We start from the raw sequence: 12,727 nt of genomic DNA, 5'->3' as shown, positions 1-12,727 counted from the left end.
TATCTTATAGAAGCGGTTTTTTCAACCGGTGGTACAAGTTGCAAAACCGCTTCTATTGTTCATTCTAGGTGCGGTTTGAAAATGATCATATACGTAGCGCATATAGCAACGGTTTCGAACCGTTTCTGTAGTTGTGTTCGTAGGAACAGTTTCAAAGCGTTCTAAACACCATGAGATATAAGAACGGTCATACACTGCACCTACATGCCATGAATATAAGAGTGATTTGCAACCGCTACTAATGTTATAAATTAAAGAACGATTTGAAACCGATCGCACAAGTTATGCTTATTACAATGGTTCAGGACCGCTCTTGTAGTTGTGCATGTAGGAGTAATTTCAAAGTGAAACGACCCTAGCTCTATAATTAATAAATAAATATGCGGAATTTTTTTTTTTTTTTTATACTTACTAAATAAAATATGTACATATATGCCCATACATATATGCACAGAATAAAAAGATTTAAAAATAAATAAATAAATAATTAAATACTTAAATAAAATGCATTCTTTAAATAAAATAAATATCTGAGTCAAACATTTAATTAAAAATACTGCATAAGAAAAATGATTAAAGTTTGCATGCACTGACAATATTCAATAAAATATTCAAAACTCACAACCACTGAAAAATAATATAAAATGTGTAACGTGCTGACATAACTAAAACATGCAATGTGACTCAGACATCTATCACGGTCACGGGGTCACTGCATGTCCGCTCATAGGTCCTCGCCGCCGGTAGGAGCTACATCCTCCTCTACGAACCCACCTGCACCATACCAGTGTAGTGAGCCTAGAGGCCTAACATGCTAACATAACAAGGGTTTAAAATAATTTAAACAATTAAATATTAATACATAACATATACATGAATGAGCATGCTTAAAAATATCATGGCATAAACATAACTTAAATTAACTTAAATAACATAATACATAAATATTGTTGAGCAGTTAAATTTCTAACATCGCATGGTTGTATCCGTAGTGTAACCTTAAATCATACATTAAATACTGATCAGCGTGAAAACCAACGTACGTGGCGGTGACGAATCACCTCTTAAATTGGCAGTAAACTGCCCTTCAATAGTTCACATATGGGGACGAATCCTCCTTAAATTGTCACACTACTTCAACTTCCAACATAAAATATTTTATTATTGCTCAACCTTAAACATTTAATTATGCATAAAATTATTTCATGAATGCATGGACTTAAATAAAATGTGTGTCCTTCATATATATTTAATTTAATTTCTTACTAACATATAAATATTAAAATAACTTCAATGCATGAAAATAATTAAACATATAATCAGGACACATGCAAATTTCTCATGATTTTACTGGACTGCTGACCCTAAACTCTCAAGCCCATTTACTTAAATCTGGCCCATTAACACAGAGACTGGCCCATTAACACACTTAAGCCCAATAAAATTATTCTAAGCCCAATTAAATTAATTAAAGCCCATTAAAACATTCTAGGCCCAATAACAACTTAAACTGGCCCAATGAGCCCAAAAGCCCAAAGACTGGCCCAATAACTTTCATGGGCCCTAAAGCCCATAAAAAATTAGTGGGCTCACTTAATTAAAATTATTTAAGCCCAAATAATTAAATTCAACCCAAAAATAATTAAATGGAGCTCAATTAAATTTTGAGATTTAATTAGGCCCATTAAACCATTAATTAAACTAAAAACTTAAAAATAAAAATACCCGAGCCCAACTAACTTAACCCGGACCCGGACCCGGACCCAACTAACTTAACCCACTGACCCACGGACTGGACCCGGACCACCAACCCGACCCGGACCCCAAGACCCGACCTAGCACCCCATCCCAGCCCAACCCAAACCCTTCCCCCCTTCGGCTGCTCTCGGCTGCGTGCAGCAGCCCTTCCAGGGCTGCTGCCGCTCCAGCCCGGCCACCACTGGCCGGTCGCCGCCGGCAGGACCTTCCCAGGGTCCTGCCGGTCCTAACCTATGCACTGAACCCGAGCCATGCAGCCCAGTCTCTAGCCAACCCGAGCCCCTTCCGCAAACCCTAAACTGTTCTCTACCGGGCCGATCGAACCTCCTGACTTTTCCTGGGCTCGTCTGGCTCGAACCACTCAAGCCATTCGAGTCCAGGCCACGCCATAAACCCCTCGGGACCCTCGGCCAGCAGCTAGCTGCAACCCACGGTGGAAAACGTGACATGATTCCCTCAAACCACATGACAAATTCTCGAATTATATGGAAGCCGACATATCTTTCTGAAAAACTGTAAAGGCTTCGATGCATACATTATACACATACAATAATAGCTGGTAGGTACAAAAAAAATCAGAAGAATACATGCCTTTCACCGAAAAAAATCGATAGATTAACGGACGTAGGACGTTTCCGGGACGACGGGCGATGACGACAAGCCTTGGACCCTCAAAAACGTGACTATGGTGTAGATGGAGGCTGCTGGAACGTTGGAGGGGATGGTGAGCAGTAGGGGTGGTGGTTGGGTGTGTGTGTTCGGTAGGGTGAGGGATGGGTTTGGGTAGATTAGGTTTTGTTTTTGTTTTAAATTAAATATAGGTTAATTAAATATTAAACATAGAAAAAGGATTTATTAAATATAAAATATACAACTTATACTTTCAAATAAAAGTTAAAATTTGATAACTCAATTTAAAATCCTGAAATTACAATTTAATGGAATTTTAAAAATATTAAAAAGTCAATATTTTGGCTTATTTTGAATAAAAACGGACTCCTAAAATTATATAAATTAAATACTAAAAATTTTGAGGTAATAAAACTCAAAATAATATTTTAGGGCTCTAAAAAGGCTCATGAAATTAATTGGCTAGAAAGTTGTCATCTCGTCCGTCCACGATCCCGTCTACGCGATAAAATAATTAAAATACTAAAAATCATAAAAATCACTAATTATGGGTTAAATGCTTAAAAATAAATTAAATCATGCACAAATAATTCACATAATTATTTAACCCATAAATCTAAAATTTAAATAATTAAATATCCTAATTATGCATGCGGATTTACGTATTTAAAATACCGGGTGTTACAATTCTCCCCCCCTTAAATTGAATTTCGTCCTCGAAATTAAAGTACTTACCCGAACAACTCCGGGTAGCGAGTCCTCATGTCTGCCTCGGTCTCCCAAGTAGCTTCCTCCTCTGAGTGATTCAGCCACTGGACTTTGACCATCGGTATGACCCGCGTCCTAAGCCTCCGCTCCTCTCTTGCCAAGATCCGCACTGGCCTCTCCTCATACACTAGATCTGGTGGCAACTGCAAGGGCTCAAAATCCAACACATACGACGGGTTGGAGACATATCTCCGAAGCATGGATACATGAAAAACGTTGTGCACTGCCGCTAGCCCCGGTGGTAGAGCTAAACGGTAGGCCAACGTGCCAACTCTCTCCAAGATCTCGAATGGCCCTATATACCTCGGATTAAGCTTGCCTCTCCGGCCAAAACGCACTACTCCCTTCATCGGTGACACCTTCAGGAATACGTGATCTCCTACAGTGAACTCCAAATCTCGTCGTCTGGCATCCGCATAACTCTTCTGCCGACTCTGAGCAGTCCTCATCCGATCTCGAATCTGAGTCACTATGTCAGCTGTCTGCTGCACAATCTCAGGACCCAGCAAAATCCGCTCACCAACCTCATCCCAATGCACAGGAGATCTACATCTCCTCCCATACAATGCTGCATAAGGAGCCATACCTATAGACGACTGAAAACTGTTGTTATAGGTAAACTCCACTAATGGCAGTCTAGTCTCCCAAGAGCCCCGAAAATCAATGACACAAGCTCTCAGAAGATCCTCGAGAACCTGGATCACCCTCTCAGACTGACCATCTGTCTGGGGATGAAATGCTGTACTGAACAAATGCCTAGTCCCTAAAGCTGTGTGCAGACTCTTCCAAAACGCAGATGTGAATCTCGGATCTCTGTCTGAAACAATAGACACTGGTATGCCATGCAGTCTAACAATCTCTCTGATGTAAAGCTCTGCATACTGTGTCAAAGAATAAGTAGTCCTCACGGGCAAAAAATGAGCTGACTTGGTGAGCCTATCCACAATCACCCAAATCGCTGTGCAACCTCTGGCACTCCTCGGTAAGCCAACCACAAAGTCCATCGTAATATTCTCCCATTTCCATTCCGGAATAGGAAGAGGTCTAAGAAGTCCTGCTAGACGCTGATGCTCTGCCTTGACTTGCTGACAAGTCAAGCACTCTGACACCACTCTCCCGATGTCACTCTTCATCCCGGGCCACCAATACAATAGCTGCAAATCTTTGTACATCTTCGTACTTCCGGGGTGAATGGAGTACGGAGATGTGTGAGCCTCTGCTAAAATCTCAGCTCTCAACTGATCGACGTTCGGTACCCACATCCTACCACGGTACTGATCGATACCATCCTCCACTGTATACAAGAGGTTACCTTTAGCCTCATCTCTCTGTCTCCATGGCTGCAACTCCTCATCAGTAGACTGTCCCTCCCTAATCCGATCTCGCAGAACTGGCTGCACCGTCAACACTGACAAGCTCGGTGCATGGCCACTCGGATAACACTCCAAGCCAAATCTCTGAATCTCGCTCTGTAGTGGTAACTGTACGGTCAAACATGATACCACTGACGACTTCCGACTCAAAGCATCGGCCACTACATTAGCTTTACCCGGATGGTAGCTAATGTCACAGTCATAGTCCTTCACCAACTCCAACCATCTGCGCTGTCTCATGTTCAACTCCTTCTGTGTGAAGAAGTACTTGAGACTCTTGTGGTCTGTGAAAATCTTGCACTTCTCTCCATACAGATAGTGCCTCCAGATTTTCAAAGCGAAAACCACTACTGCTAACTCCAAGTCATGCGTCGGATAATTCTGCTCATGGATCTTCAGCTGCCTCGACGCATACGCAATAACCTTACCACACTGCATAAGTACTGCGCCTAAACCCAGTTTAGACGCATCGGTGTACACCACTAACTCCTCGTGTGGTACTGTCATCGCTAACACTGGTGCAGTAGTGAGTGCTTCCTTCAGCTGATCGAAGCTCCTCTGACAGTCTGAACTCCAGATAAACTTCGCATTCTTCTTGGTCAAGGAAGTCAAGGGTACTGCAATAGAGGAAAAACCCTTGATGAACTTCCTATAATACCCTGCCAAACCCAAGAAACTGCGAATCTCTGAAGCATTCTTCGGAATACCCCAATTCTGCACTGCCTCAACCTTAGACTGATCAACAGCAATCCCATCTCTCGAAATAATGTGGCCAAGAAATGCCACTTGCTCAAGCCAAAACCCGCACTTGCTGAACTTGGCATACAACCGATGCTCCCTCAAAGTCTGCAAGGCTGTCTGAAGATGCTGTCTATGCTCCTCGATGCTCCTAGAATAGATCAAAATATCATCAATAAAGACTATGATGAACTGATCTAAATACGGCTGAAAGACTCGGTTCAAGAGATCCATGAAAACCGCTGGAGCATTGGTCATCCCAAAAGGCATCACTAAGAACTCGTAATGCCCATATCGTGTCCTGAAAGCAGTCTTGGACACATCTGTATCTCTAACACGCAACTGATGATAACCAGATCGCAGATCGATCTTGGAGAACACTGAAGCTCCCTGCAACTGGTCAAATAAATCCTCTATCCTCGGCAGTGGATACTTGTTCTTCACTGTGACCCTGTTGAGCTCTCGGTAATCGATGCACAATCTCATACTGCCATCCTTCTTCTTCACAAATAACACCGGAGCTCCCCACGGAGAAAAGCTAGGACGAACAAAGCCTTTCTCTAACAACTCTTGAATCTGCTCCTTCAACTCTTTCATCTCGGTAGGAGCAAGTTTGTACGGTGCCTTAGAGATAGGCACGGTGTCTGGCACTAAGTCGATGCTGAACTCCACATCTCTCACTGGTGGAATTTCTGCAACATCCTCCGAAAAGACATCCGGAAAGTCACGAACCACCTCTATCTCTGATAATGATCTGCTAGATGGCTCTGAAGTCGTGACGATACTCGCTAGAAACCCCTGGCAACCCCGTCTCAACAACTTCCTCGCCTGAATATGAGATATCACCTGAGGCATATCACTGCTCTGAGATGCATGAAAAGTGAACGAGTCGCCTACTGTAGGTCTCACTGACACTGATCTCCGACGAAAATCAATCGAAGCTCCATTGACTGTCAACCAGTCCATGCCCAAAATCAAATCGAATCCACTCAATGGCAAAACCACCACATCTGCTCGAATGGAGTGTCCCTGCAGCTCCAACTCCAGTCCTCGAATAACCTTCGAGGTAGAAATAATCTGTTCTGACGGCATAGTAACATCATACCCACTGTCACTACTCTCAGGTGTGATGCCTACCCGCCTGATAAACTCCAGGGAGATAAACGAATGCGTAGCCCCTGAATCTAGCAACGCAAACGTGGAGTTGCCTCCAACTAGAATTCTCTCTGCACGCAGAAAATTCCCAACAGTTTCATACCACTACTAAATTTCTCCAACGAGTCACTACTAATTCTTAATTCTAATCACAAGTAAAACATGCTTCCTATTCTAACATGCAGTTAAATAACCCAAATAACAACAAATTCCAAATTAAAGACGAAATTTTTTTTTTAACCAAAGGAAAATTATTAAAATGTTAGGGGTAAGATATACCGGTGATCAAGGAGGTGTCTGGATCTACCTCCTCGGCCTGCATCACAAACACCCTACCAGCGGTGTTCTTCTTCCTCGGGCAGTTAGCTATCTGATGCCCTGGCTCCCTACAGTGGTGGCAAACTCCTGCTCCCAATAGACAAGGTCCCGAATGCATCTTCTGACACTTCGGGCAAGTAGGATAAGCTATGGCATTAGGGGCCCCGCCCCTCTGCTGCTGCGGCCTCTGCTGCTGTGGCCTCTGCTGTGGATTCGGGCCCTTAGCCGGCCCTGTAAACTGCTTCTTCGCAGGAGGCTGCGAAGATGATCGCTGATACCCAGCCTGAAACTGCCTCTTCCCCTGCTGCTCTCTCTGAATCTCTCTCCGACCCTCCTCGGAACGCAAGGCTCTACTGACTGCAGACTCATAAGTAAGGACGTCTGCCATGCGAACATCATGCTTGATATCCGCCTTCAAACCCTCCACAAACTGCCTCAACTTCTCTGGTGGACTATCTGAAATCAGAGGCACAAAGTGACAGCCCCTCTCGAACTGTCTCACATACTCAACCACTGTCTTGTCCCCCTGACGGAGACTCATAAACTCACGGATCATGCGACTGCGCACATCCTCAGTGAAGTACTTGGCGTAGAAGATACGCCTAAACTCTGCCCATGTCAGTGTAGAAAGGTGAACTCCCATGGCAGCACCCTCCCACCAAAGCGCTGCGTCACCCCTCAGCATGTACGTCGCACAGTTCACCCTGTCGGTGTCTGTGATCCCCATATAAGCAAAGATGGACTCCAGAGAGCGAATCCATCCCTCAGCCACCAAAGGATCGGTGGTACCAACAAACTCCTTGGGTCCCTTCTTCTGGAACCTCTCAGCAACGTCCTTCTCATGGGACAACCTAGGGCGAGTATCCTGCTGCTCTAACAGCGCAGTAATCCCTGCCATCATATTCGCATTGGCCTGCTCCAATGCTGCTAGAGGGTTCTGCGGAGGTGGAGGTGGAGATCCTCCACGTCTGTTCATCGGCCTAGGAGGCATTCTGCACCACCACATATTTCTTTACGTAAATCGCCATGCATAACTAAGTGGTTTTAAAGTAATGCTAACTTAAATTCAAAGAATTAAATCATGCTATAAACACTTAAAACTTACAGAACGGTAGCGTGGATTTCTGAGCTCCCATGGCAGTAATGACCCCTCCAAGGACCGCGCTTTGATACCAACTGAAACGACCCTAGCTCTATAATTAATAAATAAATATGCGGAATTTTTTTTTATTTTTATACTTACTAAATAAAATATGTACATATATGCACAGAATAAAAAGATTTAAAAATAAATAAATAAATAATTAAATACTTAAATAAAATGCATTCTTTAAATAAAATAAATATCTGAGTCAAACATTTAATTAAAAATACTGCATAAGAAAAATGATTAAAGTTTGCATGCACTGACAATATTCAATAAAATATTCAAAACTCACAACCACTGAAAAATAATATAAAATGTGTAACGTGCTGACATAACTAAAACATGCAATGTGACTCAGACATCTATCACGGTCACGGGGTCACTGCATGTCCGCTCATAGGTCCTCGCCGCCGGTAGGAGCTACATCCTCCCATACGAACTCACCTGCACCATACCAGTGTAGTGAGCCTAGAGGCCCAACATGCTAACATAACAAGGGTTTAAAATAATTTAAAACAATTAAATATTAATACATAACATATACATGAATGAGCATGCTTAAAAATATCATGGCATAAACATAACTTAAATTAACTTAAATAACATAATACATAAATATTGTTGAGCAGTTAAATTTCTAACATCGCATGGTTGTATCCGTAGTGTAACCTTAAATCATACATTAAATACTGATCAGCGTGGAAACCAACGTACGTGGCGGTGACGAATCACCTCTTAAATTGGCAGTAAACTGCCCTTCAATAGTTCACATATGGGGACGAATCCCCCTTAAATTGTCACACTACTTCAACTTCCAACATAAAATATTTTATTATTGCTCAACCTTAAACATTTAATTATGCATAAAATTATTTCATGAATGCATGTACTTAAATAAAATGTGTGTCCTTCATATATATTTAATTTAGTTTCTTACTAACATATAAATATTAAAATAACTTCAATGCATGAAAATAATTAAACATATAATCAGGACACATGCAAATTTCTCATGGATTGTACTGGACTGCTGGCCCTAAACTCTCAAGCCCATTTACTTAAATCTGGCCCATTAACACAGAGACTGGCCCATTAACACACTTAAATCCAATAAAATTATTCTAAGCCCAATTAAATTAATTAAAGCCCATTAAAACATTCTAGGCCCAATAACAACTTAAACTGGCCCAATGGGCCCAAAAGCCCAAAGACTGGCCCAATAACTTTCATGGGCCCTAAAGCCCATAAAAAATTAGTGGGCTCACTTAATTAAAATTATTTAAGCCCAAATAATTAAATTCAACCCAAAAATAATTAAATGGAGCCCAATTAAATTTTGAGATTTAGTTAGGCCCATTAAACCATTAATTAAACTAAAAACTTAAAAATAAAAATACCCGAGCCCAACTAACTTAACCCGGACCCGGACCCAACTAACTTAACCCACTGACCCACGGACTGGACCCGGACCACCAACCCGACCCGGACCCCAAGACCCGACCCAGCACCCCATCCCAGCCCAACCCGAACCCTTCCCCCCTTCGGCTTCTCTCGGCTGCGTGCAGCAGCCCTTCCAGGGCTGCTGCCGCTCCAGCCCGGCCACCATTGGCCGGTCGCCGTCGGCAGGACCTTCCCAGGGTCCTGCCGGTCCTAACCTATGCACTGAACCCGAGCCATGCAGCCCAGTCTCTAGCCAACCCGAGCCCCTTCCGCAAACCCTAAACTGTTCTCTACCGGGCCGATCAAACCTCCTGACTTTTCCTGGGCTCGTCTGGCTCGAACCACTCGAGCCATTCGAGTCCAGGCCACGCCATAAACCCCTCGGGACCCTCGGCCAGCAGCTAGCTGCAACCCACGGTGGAAAACGTGACATGATTCCCTCAAACCACATGACAAATTCTCGAATTATATGGAAGCCGACATATCTTTCTGAAAAACTGTAAAGGCTTTGATGCATACATTATACACATACAATAATAGCTGGTAGGTACAAAAAAAATCAGAAGAATACATGCCTTTCATCGAAAAAAATCGATAGATTAACGGACGTAGGACGTTTCCGGGACGACGGGCGATGACGATAAGCCTTGGACCCTCAAAAACGTGACTATGGTGTAGATGGAGGCTGCTGGAACGTTGGAGGGGATGGTGAGCAGTAGGGGTGGCGGCTGGGTGTGTGTGTTCGGTAGGGTGAGGGATGGGTTTGGGTAGATTAGGTTTTGTTTTTGTTTTAAATTAAATATAGGTTAATTAAATATTAAACATAGAAAAAGGTTTTATTAAATATAAAATATACAACTTATACTTTCAAATAAAAGTTAAAATTTGATAACTCAATTTAAAATCCTGAAATTACAATTTAATGGAATTTTAAAAATATTAAAAAGTCAATATTTTGGCTTATTTTGAATAAAAACGGACTCCTAAAATTATATAAAATTAAATACTAAAAATTTTGAGGTAATAAAACTCAAAATAATATTTTAGGGCTCTAAAAAGGCTCATGAAATTAATTGGCTAGAAAGTTGTCATCTCGTCCGTCCACGGTCCCGTCTACGCGATAAAATAATTAAAATATTAAAAATCATAAAAATCATTAATTATGGGTTAAATGCTTAAAAATAAATTAAATCATGCACAAATAATTCACATAATTATTTAACCCATAAATCTAAAATTTAAATAATTAAATATCCTAATTATGCATGCGGATTTACGTATTTAAAATATCGGGTGTTACACAAAGTGCACTAAAAGTTGTGAGGTTTAAGAACGGTCCTACACTGCTCCTATACGCCATGGATATAAGTGTGATTTCCAACCGCCATTGATGTTAGTGGTTTAAAAGCGGTTTCAAATATATCTTACACATGCATCAATATAGGAGCGATAAATATAGGACCGATGTCAAACCGCTTTAGAAATCGTTGGCTGTAAGAATGCTTTTCTTCCACTCCTATATGTCGTAGATAAGGGAGTGGTCGAAGGTAGGAATTTAGGAGCAACTGTAAACCTCTCTTGAAAAGGTACTGGATTTAGGAACGGTTTTGAACATGTTCTCGAGCGAGCATATTAGAACGGTTTCTAATTCTTGAAAATAAATATTCATTGAATAACAATAAAATTCTTCATATTCAATATTTCAATCTATAAAATAAATGATATCATTTATTAATAAAGAACTATCATTCACACAAAAATATCAATAATACCCCAATTGTTAATATAAAATAAAAGAAATTTTTTCAAATTAAATGGATAAAATAGAAATGTTTTCAAATTTCATCTAATCAGTGTGTTGTTGCATAATATCTGCTATCTAGAAAATAAAATTAATTCAATACTATACATGTATACAAGTACTTTTACTTCAATCATTAGTAGCAATATGTTACTACCCGTATAGGTAATAATTTAGGTTCACGAGATACTCCATCTGTTCCAGATATTATACATTGAATGACTCTTGTAAATTTTGGAGTTGATGAGCATGTATATGTCTCTTCCACTCTTTCTTCATGCCTTTGTTCTTCCACAATGCACCAACTCCTAGATCTCGAACCCGACCAGAATTATCTGGCCCAAATATAATAACCGGAATCATCTGTTGATTATTTTCCCTTGGGCTTTCCCCGGAGGCGACGCTGCACTGTATCATTTAGCAAAACCTAACAAACAAAAAATTCTAATAAATTAAAAATAATATTGAAAAGCTATTTCAAAAGATTGAAACAATTATTACCTGAACTCGTTTTGCTTCATCATCAATAGAAGCACCTCCTTTCTTTTTTACTTTGTCGGATCAGAGGTAATATTCAATAAGAGTTATTTTTCTACAATTTTCTTGATACTAAACGTAGAAAAGAAAAAAAAAAACTTTCATATTACATTAATATATCAATTTCTAACTGATCAACAATAAAACAGTAAAACCACGTAAGAAAGATTCTACATATTTTGGCAGTGCAAGATAGTAACAACATGAGATAAATTACCTCCAAAATTCAAACGAAAAGAAATGTTCAGTAGAAATAAGAAGTGAATGACCGAGGAAATTTTAAGAAGAAATTTGAGAAAAATACACGACACTTTAAATGGAAGTGGATGAGAATTAAATGAAAATGATGGCAAAAACTTTATAATAGATATGAAGGCGGAAACTTTCTAGATAACACACGACACTTTAGATGGAAGTTTATCTTTTAAGTTTTTTTATCACTACAATTTTAAATGTTTTATCACTATTAATTTTAAAAATTCACGAATGAAAAGTTTTCAAGAGAAGCTTTAGCGGCTTATCTTTATCACTATAATTTTCAAAATTAAGTGTAGGCAATATTTGGTGGAGAGATTTTTGTAATTGAATTGGTGAAATGAAAATTTTGGCGGTAAATATTATATGGTATACGCCAAAATTTTGGTATTTGTGAAATTAAATATACTGTTAAAGAAATCAATTTCATCATCTAATTAATTGATAAAATAATATTTATTTTTTATGGATTTATACTATCACTTTCAGATTTAACGAAATTTTCATATTCCAAAAGAAAACATTCAGATTCTACAAAATCAAATTACACCCTCTATAAAGCACCTTTCTAGAATATTAAAAAAATGTTTTAGATCTATATACAATTAATTAGTCAAGAATGATTTGTATCGATCGTTTTATAATTGAAAATTTTTCATTTCAGTTGTCTATTTATATATGATTTACATTTTGTTATTTGTGGATTTCGGTTTCAACCATTGGACTATCATTCTCTTTATTAATAATTTTATATATATATATATATATACAATTTTGCTATCCTGCCCACTCACCGTGCCCACCTAA

General features: G+C 39.9%; 1 long non-coding RNA gene across 1 annotated transcript; it reads right to left on the bottom strand.

Annotated features, from left to right (window-relative positions):
• Positions 1-11,190: 11,190 nt before the first annotated feature.
• Positions 11,191-11,967, bottom strand: LOC140886089 (uncharacterized). The gene is made up of 3 exons (XR_012151421.1): positions 11,883-11,967; positions 11,630-11,737; positions 11,191-11,555 (listed from the first exon to the last, which is right to left on the bottom strand). It is a non-coding gene; the product is annotated as an uncharacterized lncRNA (long non-coding RNA).
• Between the last annotated feature and the right edge of the window lie 760 nt (positions 11,968-12,727).

Source organism: Henckelia pumila, chromosome 3 (genome assembly GCF_033568475.1).
Source record: "Henckelia pumila isolate YLH828 chromosome 3, ASM3356847v2, whole genome shotgun sequence".
Lineage (NCBI taxonomy): Eukaryota > Viridiplantae > Streptophyta > Magnoliopsida > Lamiales > Gesneriaceae > Henckelia > Henckelia pumila.
This window is presented reverse-complemented; position numbering and strand designations above follow the sequence as displayed.